This window comes from Suricata suricatta, chromosome 2 (assembly GCF_006229205.1).
Source record: "Suricata suricatta isolate VVHF042 chromosome 2, meerkat_22Aug2017_6uvM2_HiC, whole genome shotgun sequence".
Taxonomy (NCBI): Eukaryota; Metazoa; Chordata; class Mammalia; order Carnivora; family Herpestidae; genus Suricata; species Suricata suricatta.
The window spans coordinates 79,952,126-79,971,112 of record NC_043701.1 but is presented as its reverse complement, the minus strand read 5'-3'; positions in this window follow the sequence as shown (position 1 = coordinate 79,971,112).

The window sequence follows — 18,987 nt, the reverse complement described above, 5'->3', positions numbered from 1 at the left end:
GAAAATTCAGGAAGTAATTTATAAAAATCCCAACTGCCCGTCATAGTTTTCTGCAAAGTATCTAGTCAGTTCATTTCACTATGAGTGGGTCCTTGGAAGTGTGTGGACACCTTTGCACATAATAGAAAGTATTACTTACCTGCACCATCCCCTACAGATACAAGGTGCAGGTCTCTACAATGAGAAGAGGGAGAATTGCACATATTATTGATAGAATTTAAATTGTCATGCAAATTAATTCTTGGATACCACCTGAACAGAGAATAGTTAATTAAATCTAAAACAAGTATGTACCATCTTAAACATCAGAATTCTGGAGCAGAAAACTCCAGCACCTGCATCTATAGAAAGCTGGTTCTATAAAATAACCTAGTTGTCCTATTTTTTTCAATGCTCTTAAATTTCAAATTATATGTATTGAATTTGCATCCTTGTAGAGAAAGTGGGAAAAGTGCTTGATAATTTGGGTTCATTTAGTTCATTGAATATTTACTGGGAAGGAGAACAGCACCATAGCTGAGACTGAGAGCCATGAGGTCACTCTGGCTGAGCACAAATCCTGGTTCCCACTCCTGGTATGAGTTTGGGCGGATGACCACTCTACCTCAGGTACTCCATTTGTAAAATAGGAATAAAAACTGTATTCAGATAGTGGTAACACACAGCATTATTGTGCTAATTAAGTGACATTACTTAAAAAGAAAGAATGGGTTCCTGGGACTCAGTGGTAGATGTTGCCTTTGTGGTTGGGACACTTAAGAATCTAATCGGTCACACTCACCCACATGTTGCTGAAAAAATTTTGGCGGCTTTCTCCCTGCTTCCTGGCCGCCTTCCACTACCCCCCGCCCCAACCACCATCTGGCTATGGAAGGAAGCAGCTGTCTTTCCGCTTCTTACAAGTCACCACTTTCTAGAAATTAGTTCAATTAGGTTTCTTTGCAGCCTCAGTGATCTAATGTAATTTTATAAAAACGCATGATTTTTGAATATCTCATATGTGTTATTAAAAAGAGAGCAACAGACTTCAGCTTTGAAAGAAGTGTGAAGAGAGAAACTTAGAAAGTTCTCTACCTGTAGAGGTTTGATAAATAGTTGAAAAACATTCTATTTCCTTTTACCTTATCTGCTGTTCTATTTTGGAATTCACTGACTTAGCTGCATGAGGCACGGGGCACACATGGTTCTCCTCTTCACTTACAAACCAGTGACTCTCACAGTAAGTCCTGGGTGACGTTTTCTTCTTACATATTGTTACCGGGTCTTTTTCGGGGCTATTTTGTTCTATCCAATTTTCTATCCTTGTACCAGTAACACACCATTTTAATTATTGGAATTTTGTTGTGTAATAGATACCTATTCATTCTTTCTGATGAACTTCAATATACTTTGATAATAGTTTAATATAGTGGATTTTGATGAGAACCATGTTAATCTTTTATAATATCCTCTGAAGAAAATCTCTAAAATGTTTCTCTAATTGGAATGTTGGATTTTCGACTGCAAGCAAATTTCTCATGTCATTTCATTATATGTTAATATTTAATGGGATAGCCCCAGAAACCAGCTTTCTGGGGCTGGGGAGGGTAGGAGATTGGTTTATAGTAATTTTTAAAAATTTCTTTGGTGTAAATATTCCCACCACCCTTCATCTGAGGCTACCAATGTGACATCCCTGAGCACAGTTGTGAAAATATATGCACAATTGGGTCTCATGAGCTGGTACAAGCTAGCTCTAGCCTACCGCTGACTATATTGCTGACAAATAGTCGTTTAAAAGATGTAGAAGTTGTTTTTTAGATGAGGATCTCTCACTTAAATTTTAATAGAAAAAATAACATGAAGTTAAATTGATACATTACCTTGAGAATTGTATCTTTCAATGACAATAGACTCTTAGAAAGTCATTTGTAGATTTTGCATGTGAATTCCTCCTCAATCTGCATGAGTAAATCCATGCTACATTTATTGATCTTCCATCTTTTGATAGTTCAAGTTCTATATATGAATCATATATTAAAAAGGTAGGTGATTATTGTCATTCTCCAAGTTTTCCCTGCAGTCGGATATTCAAACAGAATACAAGGGTCACCCTGTATGTTTAGAAAATAATTGGCTTCTAAAGTTTATCGTAGCTGAAGACTTCAACTCACTGGGTCTCACCTTTTTAGGAGAGTTTTTCACAAGCCTTTGAAGGACTACCATACGAAATGAAGAGACTTGCAAAGTGCCAGAACCAGGTTTTAAATTAATCTTTCCTTACTCTTCAAAATGAACTGAAAGATAGAAAAACACAATATGTTTTAATAAAAACAGTATTCACAAACTACATGTGAGCGTAATCATTTTTAACTTTAATAGCTACAAATATAACCATATCCATTGTACATATAATTATTCTATGAAGTTTCTGTGATGTTTATAAAGAAAAATAAATGTTTAATGTTTTCTTTTTACTAATCAAGTCAACTTTGCTAGCTTCAACAAGGGTCTAACATTATATAATTGTGTGAAAAATTGTTCCTACTATGCTTTTTTTAAAGATCCACAATAATGGTGTGATTCACATTAAAACAGACAGCTGAATCTGACTTTCTAAGGACCTATAGCTTCTCTCGTGACTACAATGAATTTGGAAATGGGCAAGAAAAAAAACATAACGGGGGGAAAAAGGTCCAGATAAAACAGATTTTAGTAAACAGTGAAAAACTTTGGTCATCAATTTATATTTTAAAAAAATATTTATAATTATTCCTTTCTCCTCAACTTTCTTATTAATGAATGGTCCTAAAACCTGATTACTAAGCTTTCTGCATTACTTAATAATCCATTGGCTTTAAACATATATCCTTTACTTTCAAGGAAATGGAGCATAAGTGTTATGTGAGATAACCCGTATGCAGAAAAGTCATTGGAATAAAATGCTTTAGTCTTCTTATAGACAGATTTAATGTATAGCATTTTTAATGTCTCCTTTTAAAGTATTATAATCTCACATTTATGTATATTTATACTTGTTTAATAGATTATTTAAACATTATTTAAAAAATTAAAGGTAGGTTGGGTTTCTTTTGTTTGTGCATATGCACACGTGCACACACACATGCACTGGTTTTCCATGGAGACAAAATACATTCTGGTGATTTTTTTTAAAGATTTCCATACTATCAGATTAAAATTCCTTCAATGATTAATGAATTATAATCAAGGTTATTGCTTAAAGGACAAGAAAATTTCTGGGTGACCTCGGTTAATGCAGCCAGCTTTGGCTCAGGTCATGGTTTGTGGGTTCGAGCCCACATAAAGCTCTGTGCTGAAAGCTCAGAGCCTGGAGCCGGCTTGGGGGGGTGTGGGGGGGGTGTGTCTCACTCAATAAACATAAAAAATAATTTTAAAGACAAGAAAATTTCTAAATGGTGTGTGCTAGTCTGCTCCCTTACATTCTACTTTCTTTATCTAGGTTTACTTCTCATGACTAAATTTAATTTTTAGTTATTTCTCAAATAGTTTCTAGAATTCATACAGAGAGCTATTTAAGTGGGATCAATGGGGATAGAGAACATTCTTATGGTTTATGCAATGTTTCATCTTCAAAACTGCCACAAAATTACCTTTCGGAAGGCTCAGCAGAAACAGCAGTGAGGGCATGGCCTATCTGCGACTGTAGCAGAAAACCAGAAAAGCACAAAAATTTTCTTTGCAGTCCCAACCAGGGTCACACAGAGCAAGTGGCAATGCCAGACTTCTTACTGTGAATTTCTCTGCAGCTGAGATAAGACACATTGTTTAATGCACGAACACAAGGCTGTTTAGGGCGAAGTTTAATTCATTTGCGCTCATACAGCAGTATATCTGCATCTACCTGTTGGGCTAATGGTTAGCCAACTGTCCTCAAGGGAGTCGCTCAGAGTCCTCTTTGCAAACTTTTCAAATTTTAATTTATTAAATTTAAACTACAAAACCATTTCATAAAATAACAGCATTCTACTATTCAATTTAAAGGCTACTATGATTTGAATATAGTCACTTAAGTTCTTTGCACTTTTATATACTCCCTAGAATTAACCATCAGGAAGTTCCTACGTAACAAGGTTTATTATAAGTTAAATACTTGTGAACAAGCGAGAAGGAAAGAATATATATTTTCTCTCTCCACATACAAATTTATTCTCTATATATTTATATACATATTTACTTGGCTATCAATTTTTGTTCTAGAACTTACAGCTATTAGAAATACATTCCTCTGGTGACGTCTGGTATTGAAAACCCATTTCTTATGGGTGATGGGCATAGAGGAGGACCCTTGTTGAGATGAGCCCTGGGTGTTATATGGAAACCAACTTGACAATAAAGTATAATTAAAAAAAAAAAAGCTATCCAAAGAAAGAAAAAAAATGAAAACCCATTTCTTCCTTACCAATGAGAAACTTTTTAAAAACCGTTACCTCTTCAAAAAAAAAATCTGTGGCATCCGATGACCATATATCTCATATACTCAGTTTTGCTACATTTTTTAGAGATATGAATTTCTCATAATGAAAGAACATAAAAATTATTCATGGAAAGGCAATTTAACTATAAAAAATAAAGTATTTTTGTTTCATCCAGGAAAGAAACATTTGGTATCTACCAATATAAGAGATCTTGTATCAAAACACCAGTGTCTTCCCTAGGGCACTTAGCACAAGGGTAAATTCCAAGAAGCATTTGATGAATAAATTAACATATTTAGAGAACATATCTTTTTTTTTTATCATCTCTCACTAAAATTCCAGTGCTGATACCACAGAAAATCCTTATTAAAAATGTGTGATTTGGGACACTTGGGTGGCTCAGTTTGCTGAGTGACCAACTCTTGGTTTTTGCTCATGTCATGATCTCACGGTTTGTGGGATCCAATTCTGTGTAGGGCTATAGACTGATAGCATGGAGCCTGCTTGGGATTCTCTCTTTCTCCCTCTCTCTGCCCCTCCTCATACTGTCTCTCTCTCAAAATAAAGAAATAAATGTAAGAAAGTGTGTGGCTTGATTAATCACATGCCAAGTTCAGTTACTAGCTAAGCTTCATTAACTATTGGAGGCACAATACTATACTCATTAATTAGGGGCCAAAAATTGTTGCTAATTTCAAATTTTTCTCATGGCTTTCCCTTTTATAAAGTTGAGGGAGAATCAGATGCTCCCCTACAGTGTCAAGAACAGATGCCACTTAATCAGGCACAAGTGGCATATTCCTCTTCTCCTATCACCATTCACACTTCAAAACATAAGAGGTTTATCAGTATCTTGGACCCAAGTTGATCAGGGAATCAGAGCCTTCCATTCCATAAAGAACATAGATTAAAAAAAATATTAGAGAGAGAGAACAAGTGTGCATGCATGTGTGTGTGAGTACAGGAGGGGCAGAGGGAGGGAGGGAGGGAGAGAGAATCCCAAGCAGGCTTCACGTTGTCAGCTCAGAGCCCAATGTGGGGCTCGATCCCATGAATCATGAGATCTGACCAAAATCAAGAGTTGGAGACTTAACTGACTGAGCCACCCAGGTATCCCAAAACCTAGACTTTTTTTTTTTTTAAAGGTTTTTTTTTTTTTTTCCTGTTTCTATTCTTAAGTAATTGGAAATGACTCCTGTCCTTAGTGGAAAAGTCTGCATTTCATACAAAGTCCTAACGAGATGTATAACCCATTTAGTCAGCAATGTAAGTGGTGGCTTCTCACTCACTAGGAGTTGTCATTGGCACACAGACCAAGGACTTATTCAGGTCAAGGAGTGCATCACCAGTGCAGGCAACTAAGCCCATCCAGTCAGCCTAACACTCCTGGGCCCACATTGGCAGCCATACTGTTATCACCTTTTTCTTTTTCCTTTTTTTTTTTTTTTTAAGTAGGCTTCATGCCTAATGCAGAGCCCAATGTAGGGCTTCGACTCATGACCCTGAGATCAACACCTGAGCTGAGATCAAGAGCTGGACACTTAACCTACTGTGCCACTTAGGCATTCCTAATCATCACCTTTCTTCACATCCATCACCTTGATACCTACTGAAAAAGGGAATCAGAGGAAATACAACTTTTATATCTTTCAGATCAGACAGTCCATTCTCATTCATGAAAGGCAAGTGATAAATACTAGCAACTTAGAAACTCAGCTCTTTAGGTCTACCATGGATTTTCAGACCTATAATTTTCTGGTAGGTTCACAATACTTTATAATTTTGAATTGTAAATGAGACACTGTCTAATTCCAACACACCATTTTATAAATGCAAGGTTCTGGTTGGCATATTTTCGCAGGTAAAATTGAAAGAAAACAGCGGATCGATTAAGTCAAGAGTGTACATGTAGGTTGAATAACAAACAGATGTGTCTTGCTGGTCTGGCTGCCTTATTTCTCATTATCCAATTTCTGATCATTAGCTTAGAAGACAAACTAGCAGAATTGGTAAGAACACTGGTATTAGGGGAACAGAAAAAAGACAAAATCATTTAAATTCACACATCACAGGAGGACCACAGTGGTTCATCACAACAGCACAATCAGCAACTCTAAAATGTTCTAGGTCCTGGATATATAAAGAGAAAAGTAAAAAAAGGAGGGAGGCGGGAATCTGCAGATGGCCGAACGTCATTGAACAGACTATTAGACAACAAGTAGAAACTGAAAGTGAAATAAAGATACGTAAAAGGAGAACTCCAGCATGTATTCTCAAGGGAAACAAATGGAGAAAACAGAAAAGGAAAATTTTTTAAGGGAAAAATTCTTAGGAGATAATGGATAAAAATTCTCTGATATGCCATCCTAGGATACAAGCAGAGTCATAAAGAAAAGAGAAGAACAAGAAATCCCACAGCTAGGTGAACCACATTAAAAATGAAAAACATTGGGCACCTGGGTGGCTCAGTGGGCTGAGCGTCTGACTTCAGCTCAGGTCCTGATCTCACGGTTCGTGGGTTCGAGCCCCGCACAGAGCTCTGTGCTGACAGCTCAGAGCCTGGAGCCTGCTTCGGATTCTGTGTATGTGTGTCTCTCAGTGCCCCTCCCCTGCTTGTACTCTGTCTCAAAAATAAATAAAAACATTTCTTAAAAATTTACACTAATGATGAGGAAAAGCTACCTTAAATGTACTTCTTAAGAGGGATAATGAATATAGAAGCAAGAAGATGAACATAAGAGCAACACTTTAAAAGAAACAAGAGTACCTGATTTATCTGGTCATTTTCTTTCAAACATGAACTGTTCCTTGCCTTATTCTCAGGGCTTAGAGACCAAGAAAAATGGGGCAACAATGGCTTATGAAATAAAACCACTCCAATCAACCAAACTCCATAATGGAGACTAAAGAAGCACTGCTCCAGACACATAGGTTAGGACAAATGGGAACAAGGGGCAGGGTCAGAGAGGAACTTAAATGTATTCCTCAAACTCATACAATCATGTCACACCTGCTATTGCACAAGGAGATAGTATGGCCTCAAATGTGCTGTTCTTTTTCAAAGCCTTGTGCCCATTGGTACAGGGGAAAGGATCCTGATCCTGAGTAATAAACATAGCCAGAGAGGCAAACCTGGGAAACCACACAGGATTAGGGTAGTTTAAGAAGACTTATTTCACTCACTTATGACATCACACCCTGCACCAGTTGCACTAAGACCCAGAGAAGTGGTGAAACCCTCCATCGACAGAGGGGACGAGTCCCTGCAGTGTAAGCTCCTGGCTTCCACATCTGAGGCTGAGGGGTCAAAGGAGCACCTGGTTAAAGCTGGCCATACTTGTTGGCCAAGTCAGTGTTCCGTTCCAGCAGAATCGGAGCTGTTTGTTGTCAGTTCTGGCCAATTCCCAGTGTCCACGTGCCCAATAAGGATTTACTGAGTGAATGAATTGAAGTAATCTGAAGCACAAAGGAAGGTATAATGTTAATAGGCAACTTAAATCCCTCTGAAATACCTCACACTCTCTCAAGATAAATTTAAAAAACAAACAGAATCTAGCTACTGATTTTCTGTGCAATCATATTTAAAAGAGGACAGGGTTATAAAATTTTTAGATAATGGCAAATTGAGTTTACTAATTTATGACATGACACATAAGGGAAAATCCTACTATTTTCAGGCAATGCAAACATATTTTTAAATGAAAATATCTGTAAAGCACCTTTCAGCTGGTTGTAATCCTTGCCATTACATAAAAATGTGAACGAGCAAGGCTTGTGCGGCAGGTGTTGGTTGTTTTTATGTACTCAAACCCCGGGCACCCCTGCCTATTATGGGGCGTTCTCTGTATGAGTGTGCTGCCCGCCCCAGAACAGCCCAAGGGGCTGGAGACTGTCTCCCTGCCCTCCTGGTAGTCTGAGTACAGGCTCAGTGGGTGTTTCCAACCAGGACTTCCAAAGATGCAGGGACCTGAGAAACTAGTAATGACAGAGGCCGACAGTATCAGTTGTTTAGCAGAGCTAGACACGGGGTCCAAGGGCAGTAATCTCGAGTGTCCCATGTTGAAGAGTCTGGCAGAGGCAACGAAACAATAGCCTTGTTGTCCACTAGTGGCAGTATGAGTGACAACTGTCACGAGTGCTCTTTGGTCACAACCAACTATGCTTTCTGCTCTTTGGCCAACCTTCATTTGCTCATATCAGTTTTCTGTTCTTGATCCCCCAATTTTCAGAATGATTATGTGGACAACCGGCAGACAGCTTCATCTTCTCTTCAAGTTAGCCAGAACCATCTTCTTGACATAAAACTCTGATTGATACACCTTGCCATTCATGATACAACTTCATGTGATATCGAAAGTTTTACTATTACTAAGAGAAAACAAACAAAAATGGGCCCACCGTCCCTTACTTTACAGATCTGCCACTTGAACTTGGAGAAGAAAAAGTTCTATGAATTGTGGGGTGAATTAATTAACTTTTAAAGAAGTATTTCTAATTTGGCTTGGCATTACATAAACTGTTATCTAAGCAGACAGCAATGCAGACCATAATAGCCACAGATGACTTTTTATATTTGGCTCAAAATCTGACTATCTGCATCACACACTTTGTCTTTCAGACAAAGTATCCTGATTACAAAGGCATGTTTCATTTTTAACTAGGTAACTTACCTCTCGGGAATGTGATACTGATGATGTTTTCGTCTATACACTGATGTAACTTTCCTATGACTCATAAGTAGCAGCTGATCAGGGCCCTGTTGATGCTAATTCATTATCTAAACATCCTTCTGTGTCATACATAAACATAAAACAGACTAACTCATATACACTAAAGTAATTTAAAGGGCTTCATCACATCTTCATAGCTTTAGGGGAAGAAAACTAGATGCTATTCCAAATAGTCTCTTTTTGCTGGAGGAGAGGAAAAAAGAAAAAGGAATTATATACATAGATGTATGTATCCTATTGCAGACAATCTAATTCTACATATATCCACAATTGCACTTAAATTTCCCTTCATTGATTAATTTAGGGGCGTCTTTGTGTCAAGAGAAATTTAAATTTTAATAATGAAAAAAGAATAGGAAAACATCCCCAATCTTAAGTGGGAGGAAGGTTCAACAGAATAAATGTAAAAATACCGGTCTATGATTCCTATTGGCAACACAATGGGATTCGTAAGATATAGAAGAATTTTGTACCACAAACTATGGAGTCCAATGGTTTACTGGGGGCGGGGGGTTGGGAAAGTGCTATCCCTTCATAGTCTTCTACTAACCTGGGTAATGTGAAATGATGACTTATGCTGTTTTTCAAAAAAAGAGACAGAGAGAGAGAGAGGAAGGGGGGAAGGAAGGGAAGAAGAAAGAAAGAAATGCTTTACTACTTGTCGATTCTCAGTCCATCTTTATGAATTTGTGATTCTGGGTACTAAAAAAAGAAGAGGATGTGTCATTTCCTTAATTAAGGAAAAAGTAATTGTTTACTGGCCCTAATACTCTATCTAAAGAACAGATAGGCTCTCTCCTTTGACTTCTCCCTAACTGCCATTCCGCAGTAACTAAACTTATACACAATTCCTATTCATACAACTGCCCTTATCTATTTATTTGGAACTATTTTAAGTTACTTACGTGTAACTATTTTACAGTCGCAATTTTTATTTTATTTTATTTTTTTATGTTTATTTATTCTTGAGAGCGAGAGAGACAGAGCAGGAGAGGGGATTTAGCTTCTCTTGCCTGCTTTGTGCTTCGTAATAACCCTAATGCCTAGCAAAGTGCATGACGTATGGAGAGGCTTATTAAATATTTCTCTTTGTCTCTCACACTTTGAACACTAAAAAAAAATTAAAAATAATTAAAAATAAATCAATGCATATGTTCCCATCACTACCTAGACTCCAACTCAGCCATGTTTGCTTCTCAATCACTTTTGTCATGAGAACTTTACTGAAAGGAAATAGAGTTAACAGCAAGTTTGCTAAATCCACAGATAAACAAAAATATTTTGATAAGAGGAAATACAGAAGGGTGAGAGTTCCTGAGGAGGCCGCTTTAGATGGGATGGTCAGAGATGGCCTCTCCAAGACACTGAGATTGAGAGGATGCAGATAAGCGTGGAGGAAAGAGCAGCTGAGCAGAGGAAGCATCAAGTGCAATGCTGTAGAGGCCGGCTGGATAAAAAGCACGTACAAAAATGCAGCGCTTATGCCTCACTAGCTGCCTCGCCTCGGCCCGCTCACACTCTCGTCACTACTCCATCCTTCTGCTTTGCAGACTAACACTTCACGGGGACACGTGCTAGCAGCTGTAATGAGTTTCAATGGCAGCAAATATAATAAGTGAAATAGAAACCAATGGGGGCCTTTGGGGAACTTCGTTTTTAGTGTGAATACAATCATTTAAGCCTAAGTGCCTTAGACATTTTCCAAGAGTAATCTTGAATACAGTTACCTAAGAATACGTAGTCTTGAAGCAGGTCATCAATTCTACAACATTTAAATAAAAAGGAGCCTGGTACTTGTCTTTCTATAATCTAATTAGTAGGCTAATTGTATTGTCTTTCCACCAAAATAAATATTCTAACGATATATTCCTTTTTAGTCAGAGTAACATTCAAGTTCAGTTACTGGATCTCAGAGAGTAGTAGCCAAGGTTGCTAAATTACTCAGTATGAACTGAACAAATATCGTGCTTATAAAAGGTTTCAGCCTAAAGGCGCCTGGGGGGCTCAGTCTGTTAAGCATCTGACTTCAGCTCAGGTCATGATCTCTCAGTTCACGAGTTAGAGCCCTCAGTTGGGCTCTGTGCTGACAGCTCGGCGCCTGGAGCCCGCTTCCAATTCTGTGTCTCCTTTGCTCTCTGCCCCTCCCCCACTTGTGCACATGCTCTCTCTCAAAAATAAACATGAAGAAATTTTTTAAAAAAGGTTTCAGCTTAATGTCCCTTGAGAGGTTTGTATATTTTACATGTCTTGCTAACTTTATTGAAAAACTGTTCTGAGGAAAACAGACTGTCACAGACCTTCCCAATAAAATCAGCTTCCAACAGTGAGGTATCACAGCTCCACCGCTAAGCCCATGCGACATTTTGATCAAGTACTCCTGTAAGGATCAGGCAATAGTCTCCTGATTCAACATGCATAAAATTCAAATGCATGAAGACAAACATGTATCCAGGCCCAGAAATACCCCAAATACTATTCTAATTTACACATTAAAGCAAATTCTAAGTCATTGTCAAGGAGAAATGCTTAATCGCCTTTGATGCTGAAAGCTTGGTCAACAGTGGACAAATCTGTATCCCATGTTATGAACCTTTAACAAAGATCTACAGGAAACCAGACTGAAGTATCCAAGTGTCCAGTATTAAATGATGATACTTTTATTAACCACAAATGATGGAAATGAGATAAAATAGAAAACAAAAAAGTATGGCAATGCTATGCTAATTCCTATGGCTCTAAATACAATAAAAATTAAAATTCTTTCTTTACAGTTACCCAGAAAACCACAGTTCAGAGATCTTGCCTACACTTAGCTTGACTAGTAAATAAATAAAGCTGATAGCATCAAGCCGTTCTTATGTTTGAATTCTCATTCTACCTCTTAATGTGAATATTATCTATCTATATGCACATGTACCATGAGTAGATACCTTTCGAATGTATCCTGCTTAGTAAAGCTCTCAAAATAATGTTGTGATTCCTTCTTTGCTCCACTTTTGAACGTGAAGACTTCACATCCTATCTTCGCAATAATCTGGATGGGAGGGGGTGGGAAAGAGCAAGGACAAAAGAATGATTTGGGTTTTCCATCATATAATACAAGCATTCCATTAATCCACTAATTCTCTGCTTGGTTTCTGCAAGTTTAAACAAAATTTTTGAATAGCTTAGAAACTATGATGTAGATTTTTTCACAGGGGCCCTTTACGTTCCAAGTACTGATACCAGCGGAATCCTGTTTCTGCTCATTTCAGCTGTTCCTTGGCATTTGTCCAGAAGGAACAGGCTTCGTTTCAGTTCCATCTAGCACAGCCACAGATTTATATAATCACATGTCAAAACAATGACTCAGAGGCACTGTGAAATCCTACAGTGCCTTCCAAATCTTCCAAGAAAGATGTAAGGTTTTCAAAAAAAATTTTATCAAGTATATTATATAGTCTCATAATACTTTGAAAATTGAAAATCAATATATGGCCTTATGGTTGAGCATAATATTAAAAGATAGTATCAGGACAGTCTTCAACTATTCAAAAGAAAGTGGGATTTTCCAACCTTGCTAGTTCTATCTGGAATCATTTCAGTCTTCCAATTTGGTAAGAGCCTGCTCCTAATCAAAAGAAAAGGATGACTTAATGATAATTTGAGTTATCTCTACAAACACAGCATTAACTAGCATGGAATCTCTCCTATTGAAAGCTGGGTCACCTTCGCTATTAAAGCTTTCAGATACTTTCTAATACATGACATAAAACTTTTGCATTCCTGGGGTGCCTGGGTAACTCAGTCAGTTAAGCGTCCAACTTCAGGTCAGCTCATGATCTTGCGATTTGTGAGTTCAAGCCCCCTGGAGCCTGCTTCAGATTCTGTGTGTCCCTCTCTCTGCCCCTCCCTGCTTTGTGCTCTATTTCTCTATAAATAAATAAATTATTAATAAAAATAAACAAACATTTTTTAAAAAATATTTGCCTTCCCTTTTTCAAATAAAAATGGTAATTTTTTCACAAAGTCACACATAATTTCCTGACCAAAACCAAAAATGATAACATGATTTTTCTGATTGTACATGCACCCTTGTTTAGAGATTTTAGAAAACAGAAAAGTGTGAAGGAAAATATAAAAATCATCTATATTTTCACCTTCCAAGGACAACTGCTCTTAATATCATGGTACATTTTGTTCTTGTCTTTTAAAGTTTTTGCTTTGAAAGAGTTTTAGACTTACCAATAAGTTGCAATAATAGCACACAGGACTACCGTAAATGCTTCACATAGCTTCCCTTAATGTTAATACCTTGCTATTAATATGGTTAATAACCATAGTGCAATTATCAAAACTAAGAGATCGACATTTGTACAATACTATTTCACCTTCTTCTCTTCCAGGATCCTCTTTAGGATTTTATGTTGCATTTAGTTGTCCTATTTGTATAATCTTTGACTTGTGTCATATGCAGAAATTGACACTTCTGAAGAGTACTCATTGGGTATTCTGTAGAATGTCTATCAGTTTGGTTTTGTTTGATGTTTTCTTGTGATTAGATTGAGGTTATGTATTTTTGGCAAGAGTACATCAGATGTGATGTGTCTCTCTCAGTCCATTTTAGGGAGTATATGATGTCGACATACCCATCATTGACTATGTTAACTTTGATCACTTCGTAGAAGTTGTGCCTGCCAGGTTTCTCCAGTCTAAAGTTACTATCTTCTGCTTTGTAGTTAATATTTTGGAAGAGGTACTTTCAAATGCAACTATTGTGTTTCTCCTCAAACTTTCACCCACTAATTTTAATAATCATCAGTGGATCTTGCCTGCAATAATTTGATGGTATTCTAATGGTGATTCTCTGTTTCCTTCATTACTTCTTCATTTACTAATTAGACTGCTTTTCTAAGAAAGAGCTCTCTCTGTACACACACACACACACACACACACACACACACACACACACACCCATTTTGGGTTCTTCCCATATACTGATTATATACTGTATAATTCATTCTTCTGTTTTGTTTTCAAGTAACTTTAATGCATCTCGGAACAAAGCTCACGAATATTTAGGGAATATGAAATTGTCATTCTTTGTGGTGCAGAATTCTATGAGTTTTGACAAATGCTTAGAGCCTCGTATCTACCACCACAGTCACGATACAGAACACACATGTACCCTCAACCCTCAGCCTCCAGAAACAGTAGAGAAGCCTGTGGAGATCCCCAAAGTAGTCTTCCTGAAAACAAGCAAGCAAGCAAGCAAAGAGGATCTCCCTGTTCACTTCTCTTGCTTTTCAGTCTCCCATCGCGGGGCCTGGATGCCAGGTATCGAGGTGTGTGTACCTGGGAAGCCTGAAGACCGCCTTCATCTCTGGGTGTCCTTACTGCTGAATCCCCTGCGAGGAAGTCAATAGCTGTTTACAGTGGGCGGCTTGACATGCATATGAAATCATTCTCTGGTCACACCACGTTCCCTCACAGGCCAGGTCCAGTAATCAACACTGAACATATAGAGCGTTAAAATGGCTTACCCAGAGTTTGTTTCCCCTGAGCCAGTTCTGGTGTAATGATGGGAATGAAGTGCTCCTTTGTAGTTCAACAGAGCTACAGGGTGCTGAAGCTCCCGGAACCTCCCTCGCGACAACTGGAAGTTTGAGCTTTAGTCATGAGGCAGCACTTAAGGGACCATCAGCAAACAGGATCCAAGAAGGACTTGTTCAAGCCTGCTGCTCAGTGTGGGAGGCCTTCCGAGATGTCAGGCCTTGGGACAGTAGTGAGACTGCGGAGTCCTTCAGGACCCTGGATGCTCTTGTCCATTAGTATGGACAGTCTTTGCTCTCACATGTGAAGACGTCTGGAAATCTGTGGCAGCCATGACTAAGAGTGGCCCCGGACTTCTTCGAGGTCTGTGAACTACACCTCAGATATCTCTACAACCAAATGGTCCACTGATCCTTGGGAGCTAAATGAAAAGAATCTCTAGTTTCCCTGCTTTTCTTTGGATTCCTGGCAATCTTTAATTTTGGAGCCAACTTTTCAGTTTTGAAGTTGAAGAGACTGAAGAACTTAGCCAGTTTACAGCTTCAAAAAATAAATGAAATGGAGAAGATAAGGCTGTCTTGAGCAGTTCAATAACAGAGAGGCTTCCCACTGAAATGTACAATCGCCTTTAAAAATTGTTAAGGGCAGATGGGAGAAGAAAACAAGATAAGGATGTGCTGTCTGCCCACTTTTTTTCCCTAAGGCAAGGGTTGAAGATTTTTCACGCAAAATGGAATATTCAATCCCTCCATGTAGGGATTCTTATTTTAGTCTAGTAGGAAATGGTTTTCTACCCATCTGAAAACTCTCTTCTAAGCCAGACGTCAAAGATTGGAGCTGGAGATGCAAGCAGGGGCGGGACAGAAGGAGCAGACAGGCCCAATCAATCAGCCAGGAATTGAATCAGCCTTTCCTCCACTATCAGCTAAATGACTCTAAGGAAGTCACTAGATCTCTCTGGCTCTCTATTTTCCTATCTGAAAAGCAACACATACCTCATGGGTTGTTCTTAATATCAAACAAAAATTTTGTGCCAACATAATAGGTTTTCTAGAAATGTTAACTGAACCGGAAAACAACTGGTTATATGTAGTTCAACATACTTTACTTGTAGGGCAACTCCAGTGATAGCATTTCATGCATAATGGTTTTGTTCCCTAGCTTCTTGGCACTGTGGTGGACTTTGTAACTCAGGAGAAACAAACTTTGTCTCTGACAGATGGCAGCTTGCACTCTAGAGCTGAGAGTTTACATTCACAAATGAATAGAAAACACATTAATGTCTACAGCAGAATTACGACCAAAGGCTTGATGTAGAGTGTCATCCTCTGGGCAGGAAAGAATACAACCATAGCCTGATGCCTCAGATGAAGTTCTATTTTAAGAAAACAAAGCCTCCTTCAGGAACCTTCTCAAGACTACTCTTTTTTTTTTTTATCACAATTGGACTTTTTAAAAATTGCAACTGCTGAAAAGAGCTGCAAAATATCAAAAAAAATTTCATTTAATACAGCATTTATCTGCCCCTTTAAAAGTTAGCTGACTTCTGGGGCACCTGAGTGGCTCAGTTGGTTAAGCATCCGACTCTTGGTTTCTGCTCAGGTCATGACCTCAGGGTTAGTGAGATCGAGCCCCTCATCAGACTCTGTGCTGACAGGGCGGAACCTGCTTGAGAGTCTCTCTCTCTCTCCCTCTCTCTCTGCCTCTCCCCTGCTCACTCTCTCTCTCTCTCAAAATATATACATAAATATTTTTTAAAAGTTAGCTGACTTCCTGAAAAGTTAATGTTTAATTAAAACTTTCTTAGTTAAATCTCATTAGGAACAAACCCACATCATTAATAAAATTTCCTATTTGTTGCCTTAACTGAAACAGAGTGACTATTTATTACCTAGACTGAAACACTTTTGGGAATACAAGTTTAATTATTCTGGGACCATTGGACATATTTAGAGACGGTTTTGGGAAAACCTGGACAGAGGGTTCCTCTGATTTTCCAGAAAGGGTAACTAGCTGGATCACTAGTACCGAGGGGACTGCTGCACAGTGTGCTGTGAACGGAAGTGAGGCTGCACGGGTTCAGCAGGAACACGATGATTCTCTTTCTCCTCGAACTGGAAATTCGCACATAACTTTCATTTTAGCATTAACTGTTATTCTAAGAAAAACCCTATATACCTAAATTGTCCCCAGATTTCAAAGCAGGAGTAGATTTCTTATGTTGATGGCCTGGACTTTGATTTACTATTTGTTAATGCATTAGAGACAGTATGCCGACTTTGTGATTATTAGATTTGAACCTCATCATACGGCACCCTCCTCCCATGTGAAGGGACACATTACTTTCATCAGACCTGAGAATACATGGTTATAAGACAAATATGGGCTTTTGAAGAACGTGTGAAGGGAAATAGGATCACCTCTGTATATGTTATATTCTTAGATATTTCCGTATAATATTATAGTATATACAGTATATATTTGAGTCTATTAGATTTATCAATTAGTTACAGTGGGAGTTGTCTTGATATTATGCAATATTCTTTCTGGCAAATAATTTGCTTAACAACATTTTAACACAAATATCCTCAGTAACTTTTATTATGTGTAACTCACAGTTATTTAAAGTGCCTTGCTAATGGCATCTCCCCTTTCCCAGGAATCAGACAAGGCTTATTTATTCTATCTATGTCCTGTCTTTTCCAAGCTCTTTATGTTCACTTTGAAAATTCACCATTGTGCTATATCTTCTAGTTAATATAAAACTGAAGACATTAAAATATTTAAAGAAAGGGGCACCTCAGTGACTCAGTTGGCTGGGCGTCTGACTTCAGCTCAGGTCATAATTTTGCAGTTCATGAGTTTGAGCCTCATATCGGGCTCTGTGCTGACAGCTCAGAGCCTGGAGCTGCTTCGGATTCTGTGTCTCCCTCTCTCTCTGCCCCTCCTGTGCTCATGCTCTGTCTCTCTTTCTCTCTCAGAAACAAACAAACATTAATTTAAAAAAAATAAAATATTTAAAGAAAGAAAATGGTTGCAGGTAAAACCCCTGATTAATATTTTTTTTTGTCAGAAGCCAGATACTATATAATATTTAACAAGTTTATCCCCGGTTACATTTTTAAATTCCTTTTACTCTTCCTTTTTTATAGGACCCATTCATTTCCTAATGCAAGCATTGTTTCTGACCTCTGCTCTGTGTGCTGAGAACTATTATCATCAGGAAGATGACAAGGTAAGACTCTCTTAAGGGGCTCACAACCCCATTTTTGTTATTTTGGAAAAAGGTGATGGGGTAAGGATTTTGACTGTATATTTGTATTATATGGGCTTAGGATTCAGAAAAAAATGTGCAAAATATGCAGATTCTAAACTTCTTCTGAAGTCTAGCTATTTAAAAGATAAAAAAAAAAAAGTGACTTCTTTCAAGTGCTAATAGAGACAGAAGGACAGGTGCCAAGCAAAGAGCGTTGGTTTGGCCATGCGTTCATTAGCTTCTCCGCACACTGCCACTCCAACAGGAGGAGCCCCTTACTGAATATTCTGGGGCTGTCAGGCTGAATGAGTACATTTCCCAAAGGGAAGTCCCATTTTCCACTGATATTTATATTTTCCTTTATTTTTTTCTCTATTCAACAAAAGTCTTGATAAATGGTCATTGCAAAAGCTACTTATTTACATCCTTCATGAATGTTAGATTATACAAAATTTCATTTCAGAGTAAAATATCTTTAATGCAAATGCTCGTGTATAACACTCATTTTGTATAAGGGATTGATTGTGAATTTAGACATTTCATTAATGAGAAACCAATGACTGAGCATGATTAGTAATTTATACTTTCCCTATGAAGACAAAGAAAACTTGTCAGAATCCATCAAATTAATAAATATTTGGGTAATTATGACTTATCCAAGGTTGATCTAAAATAAAATATAATAAATTCCCTGAAGTTTTATTTTGAAATTCAAGGCTAAATTCAGAGAAGTTGACTAGAACATTTAAAATCATCATAAACTAAGTACGAATAGAACTGTCATTTCCAAAATTATAAAGAGTCAAGGTCAGAGAGAAGCAGTAAGAATAATAAGCATATAAAGAAGTAAAATAACCACAAAAATAAAATATACGGAAGATATGTTGTATGAGATTTCAGTAACTGATATAAACTGAAGGGAGCAGAAAGATACCTCCATGAAGTTAGCATACCTTTAGGTGATTGTCTTGAACGTTGTGATTTGGGTTTTTTCTGCATCCCAGACAAAAACAGGTCATAAACACATCTTTAT